Source organism: Triplophysa dalaica, chromosome 22, assembly GCF_015846415.1.
Source record: "Triplophysa dalaica isolate WHDGS20190420 chromosome 22, ASM1584641v1, whole genome shotgun sequence".
Classification (NCBI taxonomy): domain Eukaryota; kingdom Metazoa; phylum Chordata; class Actinopteri; order Cypriniformes; family Nemacheilidae; genus Triplophysa; species Triplophysa dalaica.
The window spans coordinates 5,728,897-5,747,990 of NC_079563.1; the positions used below are offsets into that span (position 1 = coordinate 5,728,897).

The 19,094-nt window shown below is 44.1% G+C and overlaps 20 non-coding genes across 20 annotated transcripts; all 20 read right to left on the reverse strand.

The window, feature by feature from the left end:
- Positions 1–145: 145 nt before the first annotated feature.
- On the reverse strand, positions 146–333 carry LOC130412483 (U2 spliceosomal RNA). The gene has a single exon (XR_008905362.1). It is a non-coding gene; the product is annotated as a U2 spliceosomal RNA (small nuclear RNA).
- A 696-nt stretch (positions 334–1,029) lies between these two features.
- LOC130412365 (U1 spliceosomal RNA) lies at positions 1,030–1,192 on the reverse strand. The gene has a single exon (XR_008905252.1). It is a non-coding gene; the product is annotated as a U1 spliceosomal RNA (small nuclear RNA).
- Positions 1,193–2,008: 816 nt separating this feature from the next.
- LOC130412469 (U2 spliceosomal RNA) lies at positions 2,009–2,198 on the reverse strand. Its single transcript, XR_008905350.1, has one exon. It is a non-coding gene; the product is annotated as a U2 spliceosomal RNA (small nuclear RNA).
- An 806-nt stretch (positions 2,199–3,004) lies between these two features.
- On the reverse strand, positions 3,005–3,164 carry LOC130412384 (U1 spliceosomal RNA). Its single transcript, XR_008905270.1, has one exon. It is a non-coding gene; the product is annotated as a U1 spliceosomal RNA (small nuclear RNA).
- Positions 3,165–3,967: 803 nt separating this feature from the next.
- Positions 3,968–4,155, reverse strand: LOC130412482 (U2 spliceosomal RNA). Its single transcript, XR_008905361.1, has one exon. It is a non-coding gene; the product is annotated as a U2 spliceosomal RNA (small nuclear RNA).
- An 804-nt stretch (positions 4,156–4,959) lies between these two features.
- Positions 4,960–5,123, reverse strand: LOC130412343 (U1 spliceosomal RNA). Its single transcript, XR_008905230.1, has one exon. It is a non-coding gene; the product is annotated as a U1 spliceosomal RNA (small nuclear RNA).
- Positions 5,124–5,933: 810 nt separating this feature from the next.
- On the reverse strand, positions 5,934–6,123 carry LOC130412472 (U2 spliceosomal RNA). Its single transcript, XR_008905353.1, has one exon. It is a non-coding gene; the product is annotated as a U2 spliceosomal RNA (small nuclear RNA).
- A 799-nt stretch (positions 6,124–6,922) lies between these two features.
- On the reverse strand, positions 6,923–7,085 carry LOC130412366 (U1 spliceosomal RNA). Its single transcript, XR_008905253.1, has one exon. It is a non-coding gene; the product is annotated as a U1 spliceosomal RNA (small nuclear RNA).
- A 798-nt stretch (positions 7,086–7,883) lies between these two features.
- Positions 7,884–8,074, reverse strand: LOC130412390 (U2 spliceosomal RNA). Its single transcript, XR_008905275.1, has one exon. It is a non-coding gene; the product is annotated as a U2 spliceosomal RNA (small nuclear RNA).
- An 806-nt stretch (positions 8,075–8,880) lies between these two features.
- Positions 8,881–9,041, reverse strand: LOC130412385 (U1 spliceosomal RNA). Its single transcript, XR_008905271.1, has one exon. It is a non-coding gene; the product is annotated as a U1 spliceosomal RNA (small nuclear RNA).
- Positions 9,042–9,847: 806 nt separating this feature from the next.
- Positions 9,848–10,036, reverse strand: LOC130412477 (U2 spliceosomal RNA). Its single transcript, XR_008905357.1, has one exon. It is a non-coding gene; the product is annotated as a U2 spliceosomal RNA (small nuclear RNA).
- An 804-nt stretch (positions 10,037–10,840) lies between these two features.
- On the reverse strand, positions 10,841–11,003 carry LOC130412367 (U1 spliceosomal RNA). Its single transcript, XR_008905254.1, has one exon. It is a non-coding gene; the product is annotated as a U1 spliceosomal RNA (small nuclear RNA).
- An 827-nt stretch (positions 11,004–11,830) lies between these two features.
- On the reverse strand, positions 11,831–12,018 carry LOC130412474 (U2 spliceosomal RNA). Its single transcript, XR_008905354.1, has one exon. It is a non-coding gene; the product is annotated as a U2 spliceosomal RNA (small nuclear RNA).
- An 803-nt stretch (positions 12,019–12,821) lies between these two features.
- Positions 12,822–12,984, reverse strand: LOC130412368 (U1 spliceosomal RNA). The gene has a single exon (XR_008905255.1). It is a non-coding gene; the product is annotated as a U1 spliceosomal RNA (small nuclear RNA).
- Positions 12,985–13,804: 820 nt separating this feature from the next.
- Positions 13,805–13,995, reverse strand: LOC130412446 (U2 spliceosomal RNA). The gene has a single exon (XR_008905328.1). It is a non-coding gene; the product is annotated as a U2 spliceosomal RNA (small nuclear RNA).
- An 802-nt stretch (positions 13,996–14,797) lies between these two features.
- LOC130412362 (U1 spliceosomal RNA) lies at positions 14,798–14,960 on the reverse strand. Its single transcript, XR_008905249.1, has one exon. It is a non-coding gene; the product is annotated as a U1 spliceosomal RNA (small nuclear RNA).
- Positions 14,961–15,779: 819 nt separating this feature from the next.
- Positions 15,780–15,970, reverse strand: LOC130412447 (U2 spliceosomal RNA). Its single transcript, XR_008905329.1, has one exon. It is a non-coding gene; the product is annotated as a U2 spliceosomal RNA (small nuclear RNA).
- An 806-nt stretch (positions 15,971–16,776) lies between these two features.
- Positions 16,777–16,939, reverse strand: LOC130412369 (U1 spliceosomal RNA). Its single transcript, XR_008905256.1, has one exon. It is a non-coding gene; the product is annotated as a U1 spliceosomal RNA (small nuclear RNA).
- An 845-nt stretch (positions 16,940–17,784) lies between these two features.
- Positions 17,785–17,975, reverse strand: LOC130412448 (U2 spliceosomal RNA). The gene has a single exon (XR_008905330.1). It is a non-coding gene; the product is annotated as a U2 spliceosomal RNA (small nuclear RNA).
- An 804-nt stretch (positions 17,976–18,779) lies between these two features.
- Positions 18,780–18,943, reverse strand: LOC130412335 (U1 spliceosomal RNA). Its single transcript, XR_008905222.1, has one exon. It is a non-coding gene; the product is annotated as a U1 spliceosomal RNA (small nuclear RNA).
- Between the last annotated feature and the right edge of the window lie 151 nt (positions 18,944–19,094).

Sequence of the window (19,094 nt, forward strand, 5' to 3'; positions counted from 1 at the left end):
GAGTGACCGAGTGATGACTGAGTGACTGAGTGACTGAGTGAGTGAGTACTTGCCAAAGTATTTTTCTGTATAAGACAGTCACGTGAGAAATAAAACTTTGCGTCTTCTCATCACTACCTTTCAACACAAGCTGCTATCCCCGAAAGGGGAATGCACCGTTCCTGGAGACACTGCAATACCAGTCGATGCGTGGATGGGCGGAGCAAGCCCCGCTTCCAGCTCCGCGTTTCAAAAATCCATTTAATATATGGTCCCCAGATAGGGACGTATCAGATATTAAACTGATAAGAACAGATACTACACTTGATCTTAGCCAAAAGGCCGAGAAGCGATGCCCACAATGGGTGGCAAAAGGCAGAGCGTGGGGCGGCACCGACTATTGGGCTTGCGGTGCACATGCGCCTCAAAGGTCAGCGTGTGATCGTACGAACACACAATCAAATGTATCGTTTAAACAACAGAATCAATTAACCAATTAACGAAAGAAGAAATAATTAAATGGGCTATTTTTGAAGACCTGAACGAATGAAGGAACGGACTGAAAATCAAATGTATCGTTTAAACAACAGAATCAATTAACCGATTAACGAAAGAAGAAATAATTAAATGGGCTATTTATGAAGACCTGAACGAATGAAGGAACGGACGACACGCACACGTTTCACAGAAATGAAGGTCAGCGTGGTCTGGCAGAATCTCCGTCGAAGATGCGTTCTATACTCGTCTGATGAGGCGTCCAAAATATGAACGAAAAAACAATTAAACAAATGAATCAAACATAAAACCAGCAAACGAATAAATGAATATCTAAATAATTATATATATAAATATACCTACATGCATACATACATACATGTATGTGTTTTGGGAACGACGGAACAGCAAACAACCGTATTAAAAAAAAACATGGTATTAGGAAGTAATCGATCACTCGATTTGGTGCTCGTCCTTGCGGAATCTGCAGATCTGACGCCAACAAGGTTCGAAATACGGACACAATACAAAATCTCTCTTCTTTTGATACATGATAAGGGGAGAGCGCGAACGCAGTCCCCCACTACCAGAAATTATGCAGTCGAGATTCCCACATTTGGGGAATTCGCAAAAGTCAACCCAACCTGAGTGCAATGGCCGAGCCTCGTCCTGGGTGAACCGCCTTCGTGATCATGGTGTCCCCCTGCCAGGTAAGTATGATTTGCCCCGTTCGGCAAGACATCGCTTACTTGCCTCTGCCATGCGCATCAACGCTGACCCCGAGCGAGCGTTCGGCAACTGCAAGTTCCAGTTGATTGCTCTGTAGAACCCGTGGGAAAGCGCACGAAGGCGACGGTCCACAGGCAAACATACACATGAACAGACAAATACATTAAGAATTCAACGCAAACAGTCCACATATGTGCTGAAAGTGTTTCAATTGGATGCTGGACACCTTTTGCATTTAAGCATTTGGCAGACGCCTTTATCCAAAGCGACTTACATTGCTTTATCCTATACATTTACATAGGTATTTAATTCCCAGGATCGTACCCAAAACCTGTTAACGCAATGCTCTTACACCACTGAGCTACAGGAAGCCCCGTTCTCTCTCTATCACACAACAGCATTTAAGCCAGGCGCAAGCGTCTCTAATAGGAACTACGTTCTTCAACACATAACTATCCGCATACATTTAGGGCTTTAGTGATGCGTGCGTGAGACTGTGAGAGAGTGAGAGTGAAGTGTGAGTGTGAGAGAGTGAGTGAGTGAGTGAGTGAGTGAGTGAGTGAGTGAGTGACTGAGTGAGTGATGATGATGAGTGAGTGAGTGAGTGAGAGTGAGTGAGTGAGTGAGTGAGTGACTGAGTGAGTGAGTGACCGAGTGAGTGAGTGACCGAGTGAGTGACTGAGTGACTGAGTGACTGAGTGAGTGAGTACTTGCCAAAGTATTTTTCTGTATAAGACAGTCACGTGAGAAATAAAACTTTGCGTCTTCTCATCACTACCTTTCAACACAAGCTGCTATCCCCGAAAGGGAATGCACCGTTCCTGGAGACACTGCAATACCAGTCGATGCGTGGAGTGGGCGGAGCAAGCCCCGCTTCCAGCTCCGCGTTTCAAAAATCCATTTAATATATGGTCCCCAGATAGGGGACGTATCAGATATTAAACTGATAAGAACAGATACTACACTTGATCTTAGCCAAAAGGCCGAGAAGCGATGCCCACAATGGGTGGCAAAAGGCAGAGCGTGGGCGGCACCGACTATTGGGCTTGCGGTGCACATGCGCCTCAAAGGTCAGCGTGTGATCGTACGAACACACAATCAAATGTATCGTTTAAACAACAGAATCAATTAACCAATTAACGAAAGAAGAAATAATTAAATGGGCTATTTTTGAAGACCTGAACGAATGAAGGAACGGACTGAAAATCAAATGTATCGTTTAAACAACAGAATCAATTAACCGATTAACGAAAGAAGAAATAATTAAATGGGCTATTTATGAAGACCTGAACGAATGAAGGAACGGACTGACAATCAAATGTATTGTTTAAACAATAGAATAAATTAACCGATTAACGAAAGAAGAAATAATTAAATGGGCTATTTATGAAGACCTGAACGGATGAAGGAACGGACGAGCACGCACACGTTTCACAGAAATGAAGGTCAGCGTGGTCTGGCAGAATCTCCGTCGAAGATGCGTTCTATACTCGTCTGATGAGGCGTCCAAAATATGAACGAAAAAACAATTAAACAAATGAATCAAACATAAAACCAGCAAACGAATAAATGAATATCTAAATAATTATATATATAAATATACCTACATGCATACATACATACATGTATGTGTTTTGGGAACGACGGAACAGCAAACAACCGTATTAAAAAAAAACATGGTATTAGGAAGTAATCGATCACTCGATTTGGTGCTCGTCTCTTGCGGAATCTGCAGATCTGACGCCAACAAGGTTCGAAATACGGACACAATACAAAATCTCTCTTTCTTTTGATACATGATAAGGGGAAGCGCGAACGCAGTCCCCCACTACCAGAAATTATGCAGTCGAGATTCCCACATTTGGGGAATTCGCAAAAGTCAACCCAACCTGAGTGCAATGGCCGAGCCTCGTCCTGGGAACCGCCTTCGTGATCATGGTGTCCCCCTGCCAGGTAAGTATGATTTGCCCCTTCGGGCAAGACATCGCTTACTTGCCTCTGCCATGCGCATCAACGCTGACCCCGAGCGAGCGTTCGGCAACTGCAAGTTCCAGTTGATTGCTCTGTAGAACCCGTGGGAAAGCGCACGAAGGCGACGGTCCACAGCAAACATACACATGAACAGACAAATACATTAAGAATTCAACGCAAACAGTCCACATATGTGCTGAAAGTGTTTCAATTGGATGCTGGACACCTTTTGCATTTAAGCATTTGGCAGACGCCTTTATCCAAAGCGACTTACATTGCTTTATCCTATACATTTACATAGGTATTTACAATTCCCAGGGATCGTACCCAAAACCTGTTAACGCAATGCTCTTACCACTGAGCTACAGGAAGCCCCGTTCTCTCTCTATCACACAACAGCATTTAAGCCAGGCGCAAGCGTCTCTAATAGGAACTACGTTCTTCAACACATAACTATCCGCATACATTTAGGGCTTTAGTGAGTGCGTGCGTGAGACTGTGAGAGAGTGAGAGTGTGAGTGTGAGAGAGTGAGTGAGTGATGAGTGAGTGAGTGAGTGAGTGAGTGAGTGACTGAGTGAGAGAGTGAGTGAGTGAGTGAGTGAGTGAGTGAGTGAGTGAGTGAGTGACTGAGTGAGTGAGTGAGTGACCGAGTGAGTGAGTGACCGAGTGAGTGACTGAGTGACTGAGTGAGTGAGTACTTGCCAAAGTATTTTTCTGTATAAGACAGTCACGTGAGAAATAAAACTTTGCGTCTTCTCATCACTACCTTTCAACACAAGCTGCTATCCCCAAAGGGAATGCACCGTTCCTGGAGACACTGCAATACCAGTCGATGCGTGGATGGGCGGAGCAAGCCCCGCTTCCAGCTCCGCGTTTCAAAAATCCATTTAATATATGGTCCCCAGATAGGGACGTATCAGATATTAAACTGATAAGAACAGATACTACACTTGATCTTAGCCAAAAGGCCGAGAAGCGATGCCCACAATGGTGGCAAAAGGCAGAGCGTGGGCGGCACCGACTATTGGGCTTGCGGTGCACATGCGCCTCAAAGGTCAGCGTGTGATCGTACGAACACACAATCAAATGTATCGTTTAAACAACAGAATCAATTAACCAATTAACGAAAGAAGAAATAATTAAATGGGCTATTTTTGAAGACCTGAACGAATGAAGGAACGGACTGAAAATCAAATGTATCGTTTAAACAACAGAATCAATTAACCGATTAACGAAAGAAGAAATAATTAAATGGGCTATTTATGAAGACCTGAACGAATGAAGGAACGGACTGACAATCAAATGTATTGTTTAAACAATAGAATAAATTAACCGATTAACGAAAGAAGAAATAATTAAATGGGCTATTTATGAAGACCTGAACGGATGAAGGAACGGACGAGCACGCACACGTTTCACAGAAATGAAGGTCAGCGTGGTCTGGCAGAATCTCCGTCGAAGATGCGTTCTATACTCGTCTGATGAGGCGTCCAAAATATGAACGAAAAAACAATTAAACAAATGAATCAAACATAAAACCAGCAAACGAATAAATGAATATCTAAATAATTATATATATAAATATACCTACATGCATACATACATACATGTATGTGTGTTTGGGAACGACGGAACAGCAAACAACCGTATTAAAAAAAAACATGGTATTAGGAAGTAATCGATCACTCGATTTGGTGCTCGTCTCTTGCGGAATCTGCAGATCTGACGCCAACAAGGTTCGAAATACGGACACAATACAAAATCTCTCTTCTTTTGATACATGATAAGGGAGAGCGCGAACGCAGTCCCCCACTACCAGAAATTATGCAGTCGAGATTCCCACATTTGGGGAATTCGCAAAAGTCAACCCAACCTGAGTGCAATGGCCGAGCCTCGTCCTGGGTGAACCGCCTTCGTGATCATGGTGTCCCCCCTGCCAGGTAAGTATGATTTGCCCCGTTCGGGCAAGACATCGCTTACTTGCCTCTGCCATGCGCATCAACGCTGACCCCGAGCGAGCGTTCGGCAACTGCAAGTTCCAGTTGATTGCTCTGTAGAACCCGTGGGAAAGCGCACGAAGGCGACGGTCCACAGGCAAACATACACATGAACAGACAAATACATTAAGAATTCAACGCAAACAGTCCACATATGTGCTGAAAGTGTTTCAATTGGATGCTGGACACCTTTTGCATTTAAGCATTTGGCAGACGCCTTTATCCAAAGCGACTTACATTGCTTTATCCTATACATTTACATAGGTATTTACAATTCCCAGGGATCGTACCCAAAACCTGTTAACGCAATGCTCTTACCACTGAGCTACAGGAAGCCCCGTTCTCTCTCTATCACACAACAGCATTTAAGCCAGGCGCAAGCGTCTCTAATAGGAACTACGTTCTTCAACACATAACTATCCGCATACATTTAGGGCTTTAGTGAGTGCGTGCGTGAGACTGTGAGAGAGTGAGAGTGTGAGTGTGAGAGAGTGAGTGAGTGAGTGAGTGAGTGAGTGAGTGAGTGGAGTGAGTGAGTGAGTGAGTGAGTGAGTGAGTGATGAGTGAGTGAGTGATGAGTGACTGAGTGAGTGAGTGACCGAGTGAGTGAGTGACCGAGTGAGTGAGTGACCGAGTGAGTGACTGAGTGATGAGTGAGTGAGTACTTGCCAAAGTATTTTTCTGTATAAGACAGTCACGTGAGAAATAAAACTTTGCGTCTTCTCATCACTACCTTTCAACACAAGCTGCTATCCCCGAAAGGGGAATGCACCGTTCCTGGAGACACTGCAATACCAGTCGATGCGTGGAGTGGGCGGAGCAAGCCCCGCTTCCAGCTCCGCGTTTCAAAAATCCATTTAATATATGGTCCCCAGATAGGGGACGTATCAGATATTAAACTGATAAGAACAGATACTACACTTGATCTTAGCCAAAAGGCCGAGAAGCGATGCCCACAATGGGCAAAAGGCAGAGCGTGGGGCGGCACCGACTATTGGGCTTGCGGTGCACATGCGCCTCAAAGGTCAGCGTGTGATCGTACGAACACACAATCAAATGTATCGTTTAAACAACAGAATCAATTAACCAATTAACGAAAGAAGAAATAATTAAATGGGCTATTTTTGAAGACCTGAACGAATGAAGGAACGGACTGAAAATCAAATGTATCGTTTAAACAACAGAATCAATTAACCGATTAACGAAAGAAGAAATAATTAAATGGCTATTTATGAAGACCTGAACGAATGAAGGAACGGACTGACAATCAAATGTATTGTTTAAACAATAAATAAATTAACCGATTAACGAAAGAAGAAATAATTAAATGGCTATTTATGAAGACCTGAACGGATGAAGGAACGGACGAGCACGCACACGTTTCACAGAAATGAAGGTCAGCGTGGTCTGGCAGAATCTCCGTCGAAGATGCGTTCTATACTCGTCTGATGAGGCGTCCAAAATATGAACGAAAAAACAATTAAACAAATGAATCAAACATAAAACCAGCAAACGAATAAATGAATATCTAAATAATTATATATATAAATATACCTACATGCATACATACATACATGTATGTGTTTGGGAACGACGGAACAGCAAACAACCGTATTAAAAAAAAACATGGTATTAGGAAGTAATCGATCACTCGATTTGGTGCTCGTCTCTTGCGGAATCTGCAGATCTGACGCCAACAAGGTTCGAAATACGGACACAATACAAAATCTCTCTTCTTTTGATACATGATAAGGGGAGAGCGCGAACGCAGTCCCCCACTACCAGAAATTATGCAGTCGAGATTCCCACATTTGGGGAATTCGCAAAAGTCAACCCAACCTGAGTGCAATGGCCGAGCCTCGTCCTGGGTGAACCGCCTTCGTGATCATGGTGTCCCCCTGCCAGGTAAGTATGATTTGCCCCGTTCGGGCAAGACATCGCTTACTTGCCTCTGCCATGCGCATCAACGCTGACCCCGAGCGAGCGTTCGGCAACTGCAAGTTCCAGTTGATTGCTCTGTAGAACCCGTGGGAAAGCGCACGAAGGCGACGGTCCACAGGCAAACATACACATGAACAGACAAATACATTAAGAATTCAACGCAAACAGTCCACATATGTGCTGAAAGTGTTTCAATTGGATGCTGGACACCTTTTGCATTTAAGCATTTGGCAGACGCCTTTATCCAAAGCGACTTACATTGCTTTATCCTATACATTTACATAGGTATTTGCAATTCCCAGGGATCGTACCCAAAACCTGTTAACGCAATGCTCTTACCACTGAGCTACAGGAAGCCCCGTTCTCTCTCTATCACACAACAGCATTTAAGCCAGGCGCAAGCGTCTCTAATAGGAACTACGTTCTTCAACACATAACTATCCGCATACATTTAGGGCTTTAGTGAGTGCGTGCGTGAGACTGTGAGAGAGTGAGAGTGTGAGTGTGAGAGAGTGAGTGAGTGAGTGAGTGAGTGAGTGAGTGAGTGAGTGATGAGTGACGAGTGAGTGAGTGAGTGAGTGAAGTGAGTGAGTGAGTGAGTGACTGAGTGAGTGAGTGAGTGACCGAGTGAGTGAGTGACCGAGTGAGTGACTGAGTGACTGAGTGAGTGAGTACTTGCCAAAGTATTTTTCTGTATAAGACAGTCACGTGAGAAATAAAACTTTGCGTCTTCTCATCACTACCTTTCAACACAAGCTGCTATCCCCGAAAGGGAATGCACCGTTCCTGGAGACACTGCAATACCAGGTCGATGCGTGGAGTGGGCGGAGCAAGCCCCGCTTCCAGCTCCGCGTTTCAAAAATCCATTTAATATATGGTCCCCAGATAGGGGACGTATCAGATATTAAACTGATAAGAACAGATACTACACTTGATCTTAGCCAAAAGGCCGAGAAGCGATGCCCACAATGGGTGGCAAAAGGCAGAGCGTGGGCGGCACACCGACTATTGGGCTTGCGGTGCACATGCGCCTCAAAGGTCAGCGTGTGATCGTACGAACACACAATCAAATGTATCGTTTAAACAACAGAATCAATTAACCAATTAACGAAAGAAGAAATAATTAAATGGGCTATTTTTGAAGACCTGAACGAATGAAGGAACGGACTGAAAATCAAATGTATCGTTTAAACAACAGAATCAATTAACCGATTAACGAAAGAAGAAATAATTAAATGGGCTATTTATGAAGACCTGAACGAATGAAGGAACGGACTGACAATCAAATGTATTGTTTAAACAATAGAATAAATTAACCGATTAACGAAAGAAGAAATAATTAAATGGGCTATTTATGAAGACCTGAACGGATGAAGGAACGGACGAGCACGCACACGTTTCACAGAAATGAAGGTCAGCGTGGTCTGGCAGAATCTCCGTCGAAGATGCGTTCTATACTCGTCTGATGAGGCGTCCAAAATATGAACGAAAAAACAATTAAACAAATGAATCAAACATAAAACCAGCAAACGAATAAATGAATATCTAAATAATTATATATATAAATATACCTACATGCATACATACATACATGTATGTGTTTTGGGAACGACGGAACAGCAAACAACCGTATTAAAAAAAAACATGGTATTAGGAAGTAATCGATCACTCGATTTGGTGCTCGTCTCTTGCGGAATCTGCAGATCTGACGCCAACAAGGTTCGAAATACGGACACAATACAAAATCTCTCTTCTTTGATACATGATAAGGGGAGAGCGCGAACGCAGTCCCCCACTACCAGAAATTATGCAGTCGAGATTCCCACATTTGGGAATTCGCAAAAGTCAACCCAACCTGAGTGCAATGGCCGAGCCTCGTCCTGGTGAACCGCCTTCGTGATCATGGTGTCCCCCTGCCAGGTAAGTATGATTTGCCCCGTTCGGCAAGACATCGCTTACTTGCCTCTGCCATGCGCATCAACGCTGACCCCGAGCGAGCGTTCGGCAACTGCAAGTTCCAGTTGATTGCTCTGTAGAACCCGTGGGAAAGCGCACGAAGGCGACGGTCCACAGGCAAACATACACATGAACAGACAAATACATTAAGAATTCAACGCAAACAGTCCACATATGTGCTGAAAGTGTTTCAATTGGATGCTGGACACCTTTTGCATTTAAGCATTTGGCAGACGCCTTTATCCAAAGCGACTTACATTGCTTTATCCTATACATTTACATAGGTATTTGCAATTCCCAGGGATCGTACCCAAAACCTGTTAACGCAATGCTCTTACCACTGAGCTACAGGAAGCCCCGTTCTCTCTCTATCACACAACAGCATTTAAGCCAGGCGCAAGCGTCTCTAATAGGAACTACGTTCTTCAACACATAACTATCCGCATACATTTAGGGCTTTAGTGAGTGCGTGCGTGAGACTGTGAGAGAGTGAGAGTGTGAGTGAGAGAGTGAGTGAGTGAGTGAGTGAGTGAGTGAGTGAGTGAGTGACGTGATGAGTGAGTGAGTGAGTGAGTGAGTGAGTGAGAGTGAGTGATGATGAGTGAGTGAGTGAGTGACCGAGTGAGTGAGTGACCGAGTGAGTGAGTGACCGAGTGAGTGACTGAGTGAGAGTGAGTGAGTACTTGCCAAAGTATTTTTCTGTATAAGACAGTCACGTGAGAAATAAAACTTTGCGTCTTCTCATCACTACCTTTCAACACAAGCTGCTATCCCCGAAAGGGAATGCACCGTTCCTGGAGACACTGCAATACCAGTCGATGCGTGGAGTGGGCGGAGCAAGCCCCGCTTCCAGCTCCGCGTTTCAAAAATCCATTTAATATATGGTCCCCAGATAGGGACGTATCAGATATTAAACTGATAAGAACAGATACTACACTTGATCTTAGCCAAAAGGCCGAGAAGCGATGCCCACAATGGGTGGCAAAAGGCAGAGCGTGGGGCGGCACCGACTATTGGGCTTGCGGTGCACATGCGCCTCAAAGGTCAGCGTGTGATCGTACGAACACACAATCAAATGTATCGTTTAAACAACAGAATCAATTAACCAATTAACGAAAGAAGAAATAATTAAATGGGCTATTTTTGAAGACCTGAACGAATGAAGGAACGGACTGAAAATCAAATGTATCGTTTAAACAACAGAATCAATTAACCGATTAACGAAAGAAGAAATAATTAAATGGGCTATTTATGAAGACCTGAACGAATGAAGGAACGGACTGACAATCAAATGTATTGTTTAAACAATAGAATAAATTAACCGATTAACGAAAGAAGAAATAATTAAATGGGCTATTTATGAAGACCTGAACGGATGAAGGAACGGACGAGCACGCACACGTTTCACAGAAATGAAGGTCAGCGTGGTCTGGCAGAATCTCCGTCGAAGATGCGTTCTATACTCGTCTGATGAGGCGTCCAAAATATGAACGAAAAAACAATTAAACAAATGAATCAAACATAAAACCAGCAAACGAATAAATGAATATCTAAATATATATATATAAATATACCTACATGCATACATACATACATGTATGTGTTTTGGGAACGACGGAACAGCAAACAACCGTATTAAAAAAAAACATGGTATTAGGAAGTAATCGATCACTCGATTTGGTGCTCGTCTCTTGCGGAATCTGCAGATCTGACGCCAACAAGGTTCGAAATACGGACACAATACAAAATCTCTCTTCTTTTGATACATGATAAGGGGAGAGCGCGAACGCAGTCCCCCACTACCAGAAATTATGCAGTCGAGATTCCCACATTTGGGGAATTCGCAAAAGTCAACCCAACCTGAGTGCAATGGCCGAGCCTCGTCCTGGGTGAACCGCCTTCGTGATCATGGTGTCCCCCTGCCAGGTAAGTATGATTTGCCCCGTTCGGGCAAGACATCGCTTACTTGCCTCTGCCATGCGCATCAACGCTGACCCCGAGCGAGCGTTCGGCAACTGCAAGTTCCAGTTGATTGCTCTGTAGAACCCGTGGGAAAGCGCACGAAGGCGACGGTCCACAGGCAAACATACACATGAACAGACAAATACATTAAGAATTCAACGCAAACAGTCCACATATGTGCTGAAAGTGTTTCAATTGGATGCTGGACACCTTTTGCATTTAAGCATTTGGCAGACGCCTTTATCCAAAGCGACTTACATTGCTTTATCCTATACATTTACATAGGTATTTGCAATTCCCAGGGATCGTACCCAAAACCTGTTAACGCAATGCTCTTACCACTGAGCTACAGGAAGCCCCGTTCTCTCTCTATCACACAACAGCATTTAAGCCAGGCGCAAGCGTCTCTAATAGGAACTACGTTCTTCAACACATAACTATCCGCATACATTTAGGGCTTTAGTGAGTGCGTGCGTGAGACTGTGAGAGAGTGAGAGTGTGAGTGTGAGAGAGTGAGTGAGTGAGTGAGTGAGTGAGTGATGAGTGAGTGATGAGTGAGTGAGTGAGTGATGAGAGTGAGTGAGTGAGTGAGTGAGTGATGAGTGAGTGAGTGAGTGAGTGAGTGATGTGACTGAGTGAGTGAGTGAGTGACCGAGTGAGTGAGTGACCGAGTGAGTGACTGAGTGACTGAGTGAGTGAGTACTTGCCAAAGTATTTTTCTGTATAAGACAGTCACGTGAGAAATAAAACTTTGCGTCTTCTCATCACTACCTTTCAACACAAGCTGCTATCCCCGAAAGGGGAATGCACCGTTCCTGGAGACACTGCAATACCAGGTCGATGCGTGGAGTGGGCGGAGCAAGCCCCGCTTCCAGCTCCGCGTTTCAAAAATCCATTTAATATGGTCCCCAGATAGGGACGTATCAGATATTAAACTGATAAGAACAGATACTACACTTGATCTTAGCCAAAAGGCCGAGAAGCGATGCCCACAATGGGTGGCAAAAGGCAGAGCGTGGGGCGGCACCGACTATTGGGCTTGCGGTGCACATGCGCCTCAAAGGTCAGCGTGTGATCGTACGAACACACAATCAAATGTATCGTTTAAACAACAGAATCAATTAACCAATTAACGAAAGAAGAAATAATTAAATGGGCTATTTTTGAAGACCTGAACGAATGAAGGAACGGACTGAAAATCAAATGTATCGTTTAAACAACAGAATCAATTAACCGATTAACGAAAGAAGAAATAATTAAATGGGCTATTTATGAAGACCTGAACGAATGAAGGAACGGACTGACAATCAAATGTATTGTTTAAACAATAGAATAAATTAACCGATTAACGAAAGAAGAAATAATTAAATGGGCTATTTATGAAGACCTGAACGGATGAAGGAACGGACGAGCACGCACACGTTTCACAGAAATGAAGGTCAGCGTGGTCTGGCAGAATCTCCGTCGAAGATGCGTTCTATACTCGTCTGATGAGGCGTCCAAAATATGAACGAAAAAACAATTAAACAAATGAATCAAACATAAAACCAGCAAACGAATAAATGAATATCTAAATATATATATAAATATACCTACATGCATACATACATACATGTATGTGTATTTGGGAACGACGGAACAGCAAACAACCGTATTAAAAAAAAACATGGTATTAGGAAGTAATCGATCACTCGATTTGGTGCTCGTCTCTTGCGGAATCTGCAGATCTGACGCCAACAAGGTTCGAAATACGGACACAATACAAAATCTCTCTTCTTTTGATACATGATAAGGGGAGAGCGCGAACGCAGTCCCCCACTACCAGAAATTATGCAGTCGAGATTCCCACATTTGGGGAATTCGCAAAAGTCAACCCAACCTGAGTGCAATGGCCGAGCCTCGTCCTGGGTGAACCGCCTTCGTGATCATGGTGTCCCCCTGCCAGGTAAGTATGATTTGCCCCGTTCGGGCAAGACATCGCTTACTTGCCTCTGCCATGCGCATCAACGCTGACCCCGAGCGAGCGTTCGGCAACTGCAAGTTCCAGTTGATTGCTCTGTAGAACCCGTGGGAAAGCGCACGAAGGCGACGGTCCACAGGCAAACATACACATGAACAGACAAATACATTAAGAATTCAACGCAAACAGTCCACATATGTGCTGAAAGTGTTTCAATTGGATGCTGGACACCTTTTGCATTTAAGCATTTGGCAGACGCCTTTATCCAAAGCGACTTACATTGCTTTATCCTATACATTTACATAGGTATTTACAATTCCCAGGGATCGTACCCAAAACCTGTTAACGCAATGCTCTTACCACTGAGCTACAGGAAGCCCCGTTCTCTCTCTATCACACAACAGCATTTAAGCCAGGCGCAAGCGTCTCTAATAGGAACTACGTTCTTCAACACATAACTATCCGCATACATTTAGGGCTTTAGTGAGTGCGTGCGTGAGACTGTGAGAGAGTGAGAGTGAGAGTGTGAGTGTGAGAGAGTGAGTGAGTGAGTGAGTGAGTGAGTGAGTGAGTGAGTGACTGAGTGAGTGAGTGAGTGAGTGAGTGAGTGAGTGAGAGTGAGTGAGTGAGTGAGTGAGTGACTGAGTGAGTGAGTGACCGAGTGAGTGAGTGACCGAGTGAGTGACTGAGTGACTGAGTGACTGAGTGAGTGAGTACTTGCCAAAGTATTTTTCTGTATAAGACAGTCACGTGAGAAATAAAACTTTGCGTCTTCTCATCACTACCTTTCAACACAAGCTGCTATCCCCGAAAGGGGAATGCACCGTTCCTGGAGACACTGCAATACCAGGTCGATGCGTGGAGTGGGCGGAGCAAGCCCCGCTTCCAGCTCCGCGTTTCAAAAATCCATTTAATATATGGTCCCCAGATAGGGGACGTATCAGATATTAAACTGATAAGAACAGATACTACACTTGATCTTAGCCAAAAGGCCGAGAAGCGATGCCCACAATGGGTGGCAAAAGGCAGAGCGTGGGGCGGCACCGACTATTGGGCTTGCGGTGCACATGCGCCTCAAAGGTCAGCGTGTGATCGTACGAACACACAATCAAATGTATCGTTTAAACAACAGAATCAATTAACCAATTAACGAAAGAAGAAATAATTAAATGGGCTATTTTTGAAGACCTGAACGAATGAAGGAACGGACTGAAAATCAAATGTATCGTTTAAACAACAGAATCAATTAACCGATTAACGAAAGAAGAAATAATTAAATGGGCTATTTATGAAGACCTGAACGAATGAAGGAACGGACTGACAATCAAATGTATTGTTTAAACAATAGAATAAATTAACCGATTAACGAAAGAAGAAATAATTAAATGGGCTATTTATGAAGACCTGAACGGATGAAGGAACGGACGAGCACGCACACGTTTCACAGAAATGAAGGTCAGCGTGGTCTGGCAGAATCTCCGTCGAAGATGCGTTCTATACTCGTCTGATGAGGCGTCCAAAATATGAACGAAAAAACAATTAAACAAATGAATCAAACATAAAACCAGCAAACGAATAAATGAATATCTAAATAATTATATATAAATATACCTACATGCATACATACATACATGTATGTGTTTTGGGAACGACGGAACAGCAAACAACCGTATTAAAAAAAAACAGGTATTAGGAAGTAATCGATCACTCGATTTGGTGCTCGTCTCTTGCGGAATCTGCAGATCTGACGCCAACAAGGTTCGAAATACGGACACAATACAAAATCTCTCTTCTTTTGATACATGATAAGGGGAGCGCGAACGCAGTCCCCCACTACCAGAAATTATGCAGTCGAGATTCCCACATTTGGGGAATTCGCAAAAGTCAACCCAACCTGAGTGCAATGGCCGAGCCTCGTCCTGGGTGAACCGCCTTCGTGATCATGGTGTCTCCCCTGCCAGGTAAGTATGATTTGCCCCGTTCGGGCAAGACATCGCTTACTTGCCTCTGCCATGCGCATCAACGCTGACCCCGAGCGAGCGTTCGGCAACTGCAAGTTCCAGTTGATTGCTCTGTAGAACCCGTGGGAAAGCGCACGAAGGCGACGGTCCACAGGCAAACATACACATGAACAGACAAATACATTAAGAATTCAACGCAAACAGTCCACATATGTGCTGAAAGTGTTTCAATTGGATGCTGGACACCTTTTGCATTTAAGCATTTGGCAGACGCCTTTATCCAAAGCGACTTACATTGCTTTATCCTATACATTTACATAGGTATTTGCAATTCCCAGGGATCGTACCCAAAACCTGTTAACGCAATGCTCTTACCACTGAGCTACAGGAAGCCCCGTTCTCTCTCTATCACACAACAGCATTTAAGCCAGGCGCAAGCGTCTCTAATAGGAACTACGTTCTTCAACACATAACTATCCGCATACATTTAGGGCTTTAGTGAGTGCGTGCGTGAGACTGTGAGAGAGTGAGAGTGTGAGTGTGAGAGAGTGAGTGAGTGAGTGAGTGAGTGAGTGAGTGAGTGAGTGAGTGAGTGAGTGAGTGAGTGAGTGAGTGAGTGAGTGAGTGAGTGAGTGAGTGAGTGATGAGTGAGTGACTGAGTGAGTGAGTGACCGAGTGAGTGAGAGAGTGAGTGACCGAGTGAGTGACTGAGTGACTGAGTGAGTGAGTACTTGCCAAAGTATTTTTCTGTATAAGACAGTCACGTGAGAAATAAAACTTTGCGTCTTCTCATCACTACCTTTCAACACAAGCTGCTATCCCCGAAAGGGGAATGCACCGTTCCTGGAGACACTGCAATACCAGGTCGATGCGTGGAGTGGGCGGAGCAAGCCCCGCTTCCAGCTCCGCGTTTCAAAAATCCATTTAATATATGGTCCCCAGATAGGGGACGTATCAGATATTAAACTGATAAGAACAGATACTACACTTGATCTTAGCCAAAAGGCCGAGAAGCGATGCCCACAATGGGTGGCAAAAGGCAGAGCGTGGGGCGGCACCGACTATTGGGCTTGCGGTGCACATGCGCCTCAAAGGTCAGCGTGTGATCGTACGAACACACAATCAAATGTATCGTTTAAACAACAGAATCAATTAACCAATTAACGAAAGAAGAAATAATTAAATGGGCTATTTTTGAAGACCTGAACGAATGAAGGAACGGACTGAAAATCAAATGTATCGTTTAAACAACAGAATCAATTAACCGATTAACGAAAGAAGAAATAATTAAATGGGCTATTTATGAAGACCTGAACGAATGAAGGAACGGACTGACAATCAAATGTATTGTTTAAACAATAGAATAAATTAACCGATTAACGAAAGAAGAAATAATTAAATGGGCTATTTATGAAGACCTGAACGGATGAAGGAACGGACGAGCACGCACACGTTTCACAGAAATGAAGGTCAGCGTGGTCTGGCAGAATCTCCGTCGAAGATGCGTTCTATACTCGTCTGATGAGGCGTCCAAAATATGAACGAAAAAACAATTAAACAAATGAATCAAACATAAAACCAGCAAACGAATAAATGAATATCTAAATAATTATATATATAAATATACCTACATGCATACATACATACATGTATGTGTGTTTGGGAACGACGGAACAGCAAACAACCGTATTAAAAAAAAACAGGTATTAGGAAGTAATCGATCACTCGATTTGGTGCTCGTCTCTTGCGGAATCTGCAGATCTGACGCCAACAAGGTTCGAAATACGGACACAATACAAAATCTCTCTTCTTTTGATACATGATAAGGGGAGAGCGCGAACGCAGTCCCCCACTACCAGAAATTATGCAGTCGAGATTCCCACATTTGGGGAATTCGCAAAAGTCAACCCAACCTGAGTGCAATGGCCGAGCCTCGTCCTGGGTGAACCGCCTTCGTGATCATGGTGTCCCCCTGCCAGGTAAGTATGATTTGCCCCGTTCGGGCAAGACATCGCTTACTTGCCTCTGCCATGCGCATCAACGCTGACCCCGAGCGAGCGTTCGGCAACTGCAAGTTCCAGTTGATTGCTCTGTAGAACCCGTGGGAAAGCGCACGAAGGCGACGGTCCACAGGCAAACATACACATGAACAGACAAATACATTAAGAATTCAACGCAAACAGTCCACATATGTGCTGAAAGTGTTTCAATTGGATGCTGGACACCTTTTGCATTTAAGCATTTGGCAGACGCCTTTATCCAAAGCGACTTACATTGCTTTATCCTATACATTTACATAGGTATTTACAATTCCCAGGGATCGTACCCAAAACCTGTTAACGCAATGCTCTTACCACTGAGCTACAGGAAGCCCCGTTCTCTCTCTATCACACAACAGCATTTAAGCCAGGCGCAAGCGTCTCTAATAGGAACTACGTTCTTCAACACATAACTATCCGCATACATTTAGGGCTTTAGTGAGTGCGTGCGTGAGACTGTGAGAGAGTGAGAGTGAGAGTGTGAGAGAGTGAGTGAGTGAGAGTGAGTGAGTGAGTGAGTGAGTGAGTGAGTGAGTGAGTGAGTGAGTGAGTGAGGAGTGAGTGAGTGAGTGAGTGATGAGTGAGTGAGTGAGAGTGATGAGTGAGTGAGTGAGTGAGTGAGTGACCGAGTGAGTGAGTGAGTGACCGAGTGAGTGAGTGACCGAGTGAGTGACTGAGTGACTGAGTGAGTGAGTACTTGCCAAAGTATTTTTCTGTATAAGACAGTCACGTGAGAAATAAAACTTTGCGTCTTCTCATCACTACCTTTCAACACAAGCTGCTATCCCCGAAAGGGGAATGCACCGTTCCTGGAGACACTGCAATACCAGGTCGATGCGTGGAGTGGGCGGAGCAAGCCCCGCTTCCAGCTCCGCGTTTCAAAAATCCATTTAATATATGGTCCCCAGATAGGGGACGTATCAGATATTAAACTGATAAGAACAGATACTACACTTGATCTTAGCCAAAAGGCCGAGAAGCGATGCCCACAATGGGTGGCAAAAGGCAGAGCGTGGGGCGGCACCGACTATTGGGCTTGCGGTGCACATGCGCCTCAAAGGTCAGCGTGTGATCGTACGAACACACAATCAAATGTATCGTTTAAACAACAGAATCAATTAACCAATTAACGAAAGAAGAAATAATTAAATGGGCTATTTTTGAAGACCTGAACGAATGAAGGAACGGACTGAAAATCAAATGTATCGTTTAAACAACAGAATCAATTAACCGATTAACGAAAGAAGAAATAATTAAATGGGCTATTTATGAAGACCTGAACGAATGAAGGAACGGACTGACAATCAAATGTATTGTTTAAACAATAGAATAAATTAACCGATTAACGAAAGAAGAAATAATTAAATGGGCTATTTATGAAGACCTGAACGGATGAAGGAACGGACGAGCACGCACACGTTTCACAGAAATGAAGGTCAGCGTGGTCTGGCAGAATCTCCGTCGAAGATGCGTTCTATACTCGTCTGATGAGGCGTCCAAAATATGAACGAAAAAACAATTAAACAAATGAATCAAACATAAAACCAGCAAACGAATAAATGAATATCTAAATAATTATATATATAAATATACCTACATGCATACATACATACATGTATGTGTTTGGGAACGACGGAACAGCAAACAACCGTATTAAAAAAAAACAGGTATTAGGAAGTAATCGATCACTCGATTTGGTGCTCGTCTCTTGCGGAATCTGCAGATCTGACGCCAACAAGGTTCGAAATACGGACACAATACAAAATCTCTCTTCTTTTGATACATGATAAGGGGAGAGCGCGAACGCAGTCCCCCACTACCAGAAATTATGCAGTCGAGATTCCCACATTTGGGGAATTCGCAAAAGTCAACCCAACCTGAGTGCAATGGCCGAGCCTCGTCCTGGGTGAACCGCCTTCGTGATCATGGTGTCTCCCCTGCCAGGTAAGTATGATTTGCCCCGTTCGGGCAAGACATCGCTTACTTGCCTCTGCCATGCGCATCAACGCTGACCCCGAGCGAGCGTTCGGCAACTGCAAGTTCCAGTTGATTGCTCTGTAGAACCCGTGGGAAAGCGCACGAAGGCGACGGTCCACAGGCAAA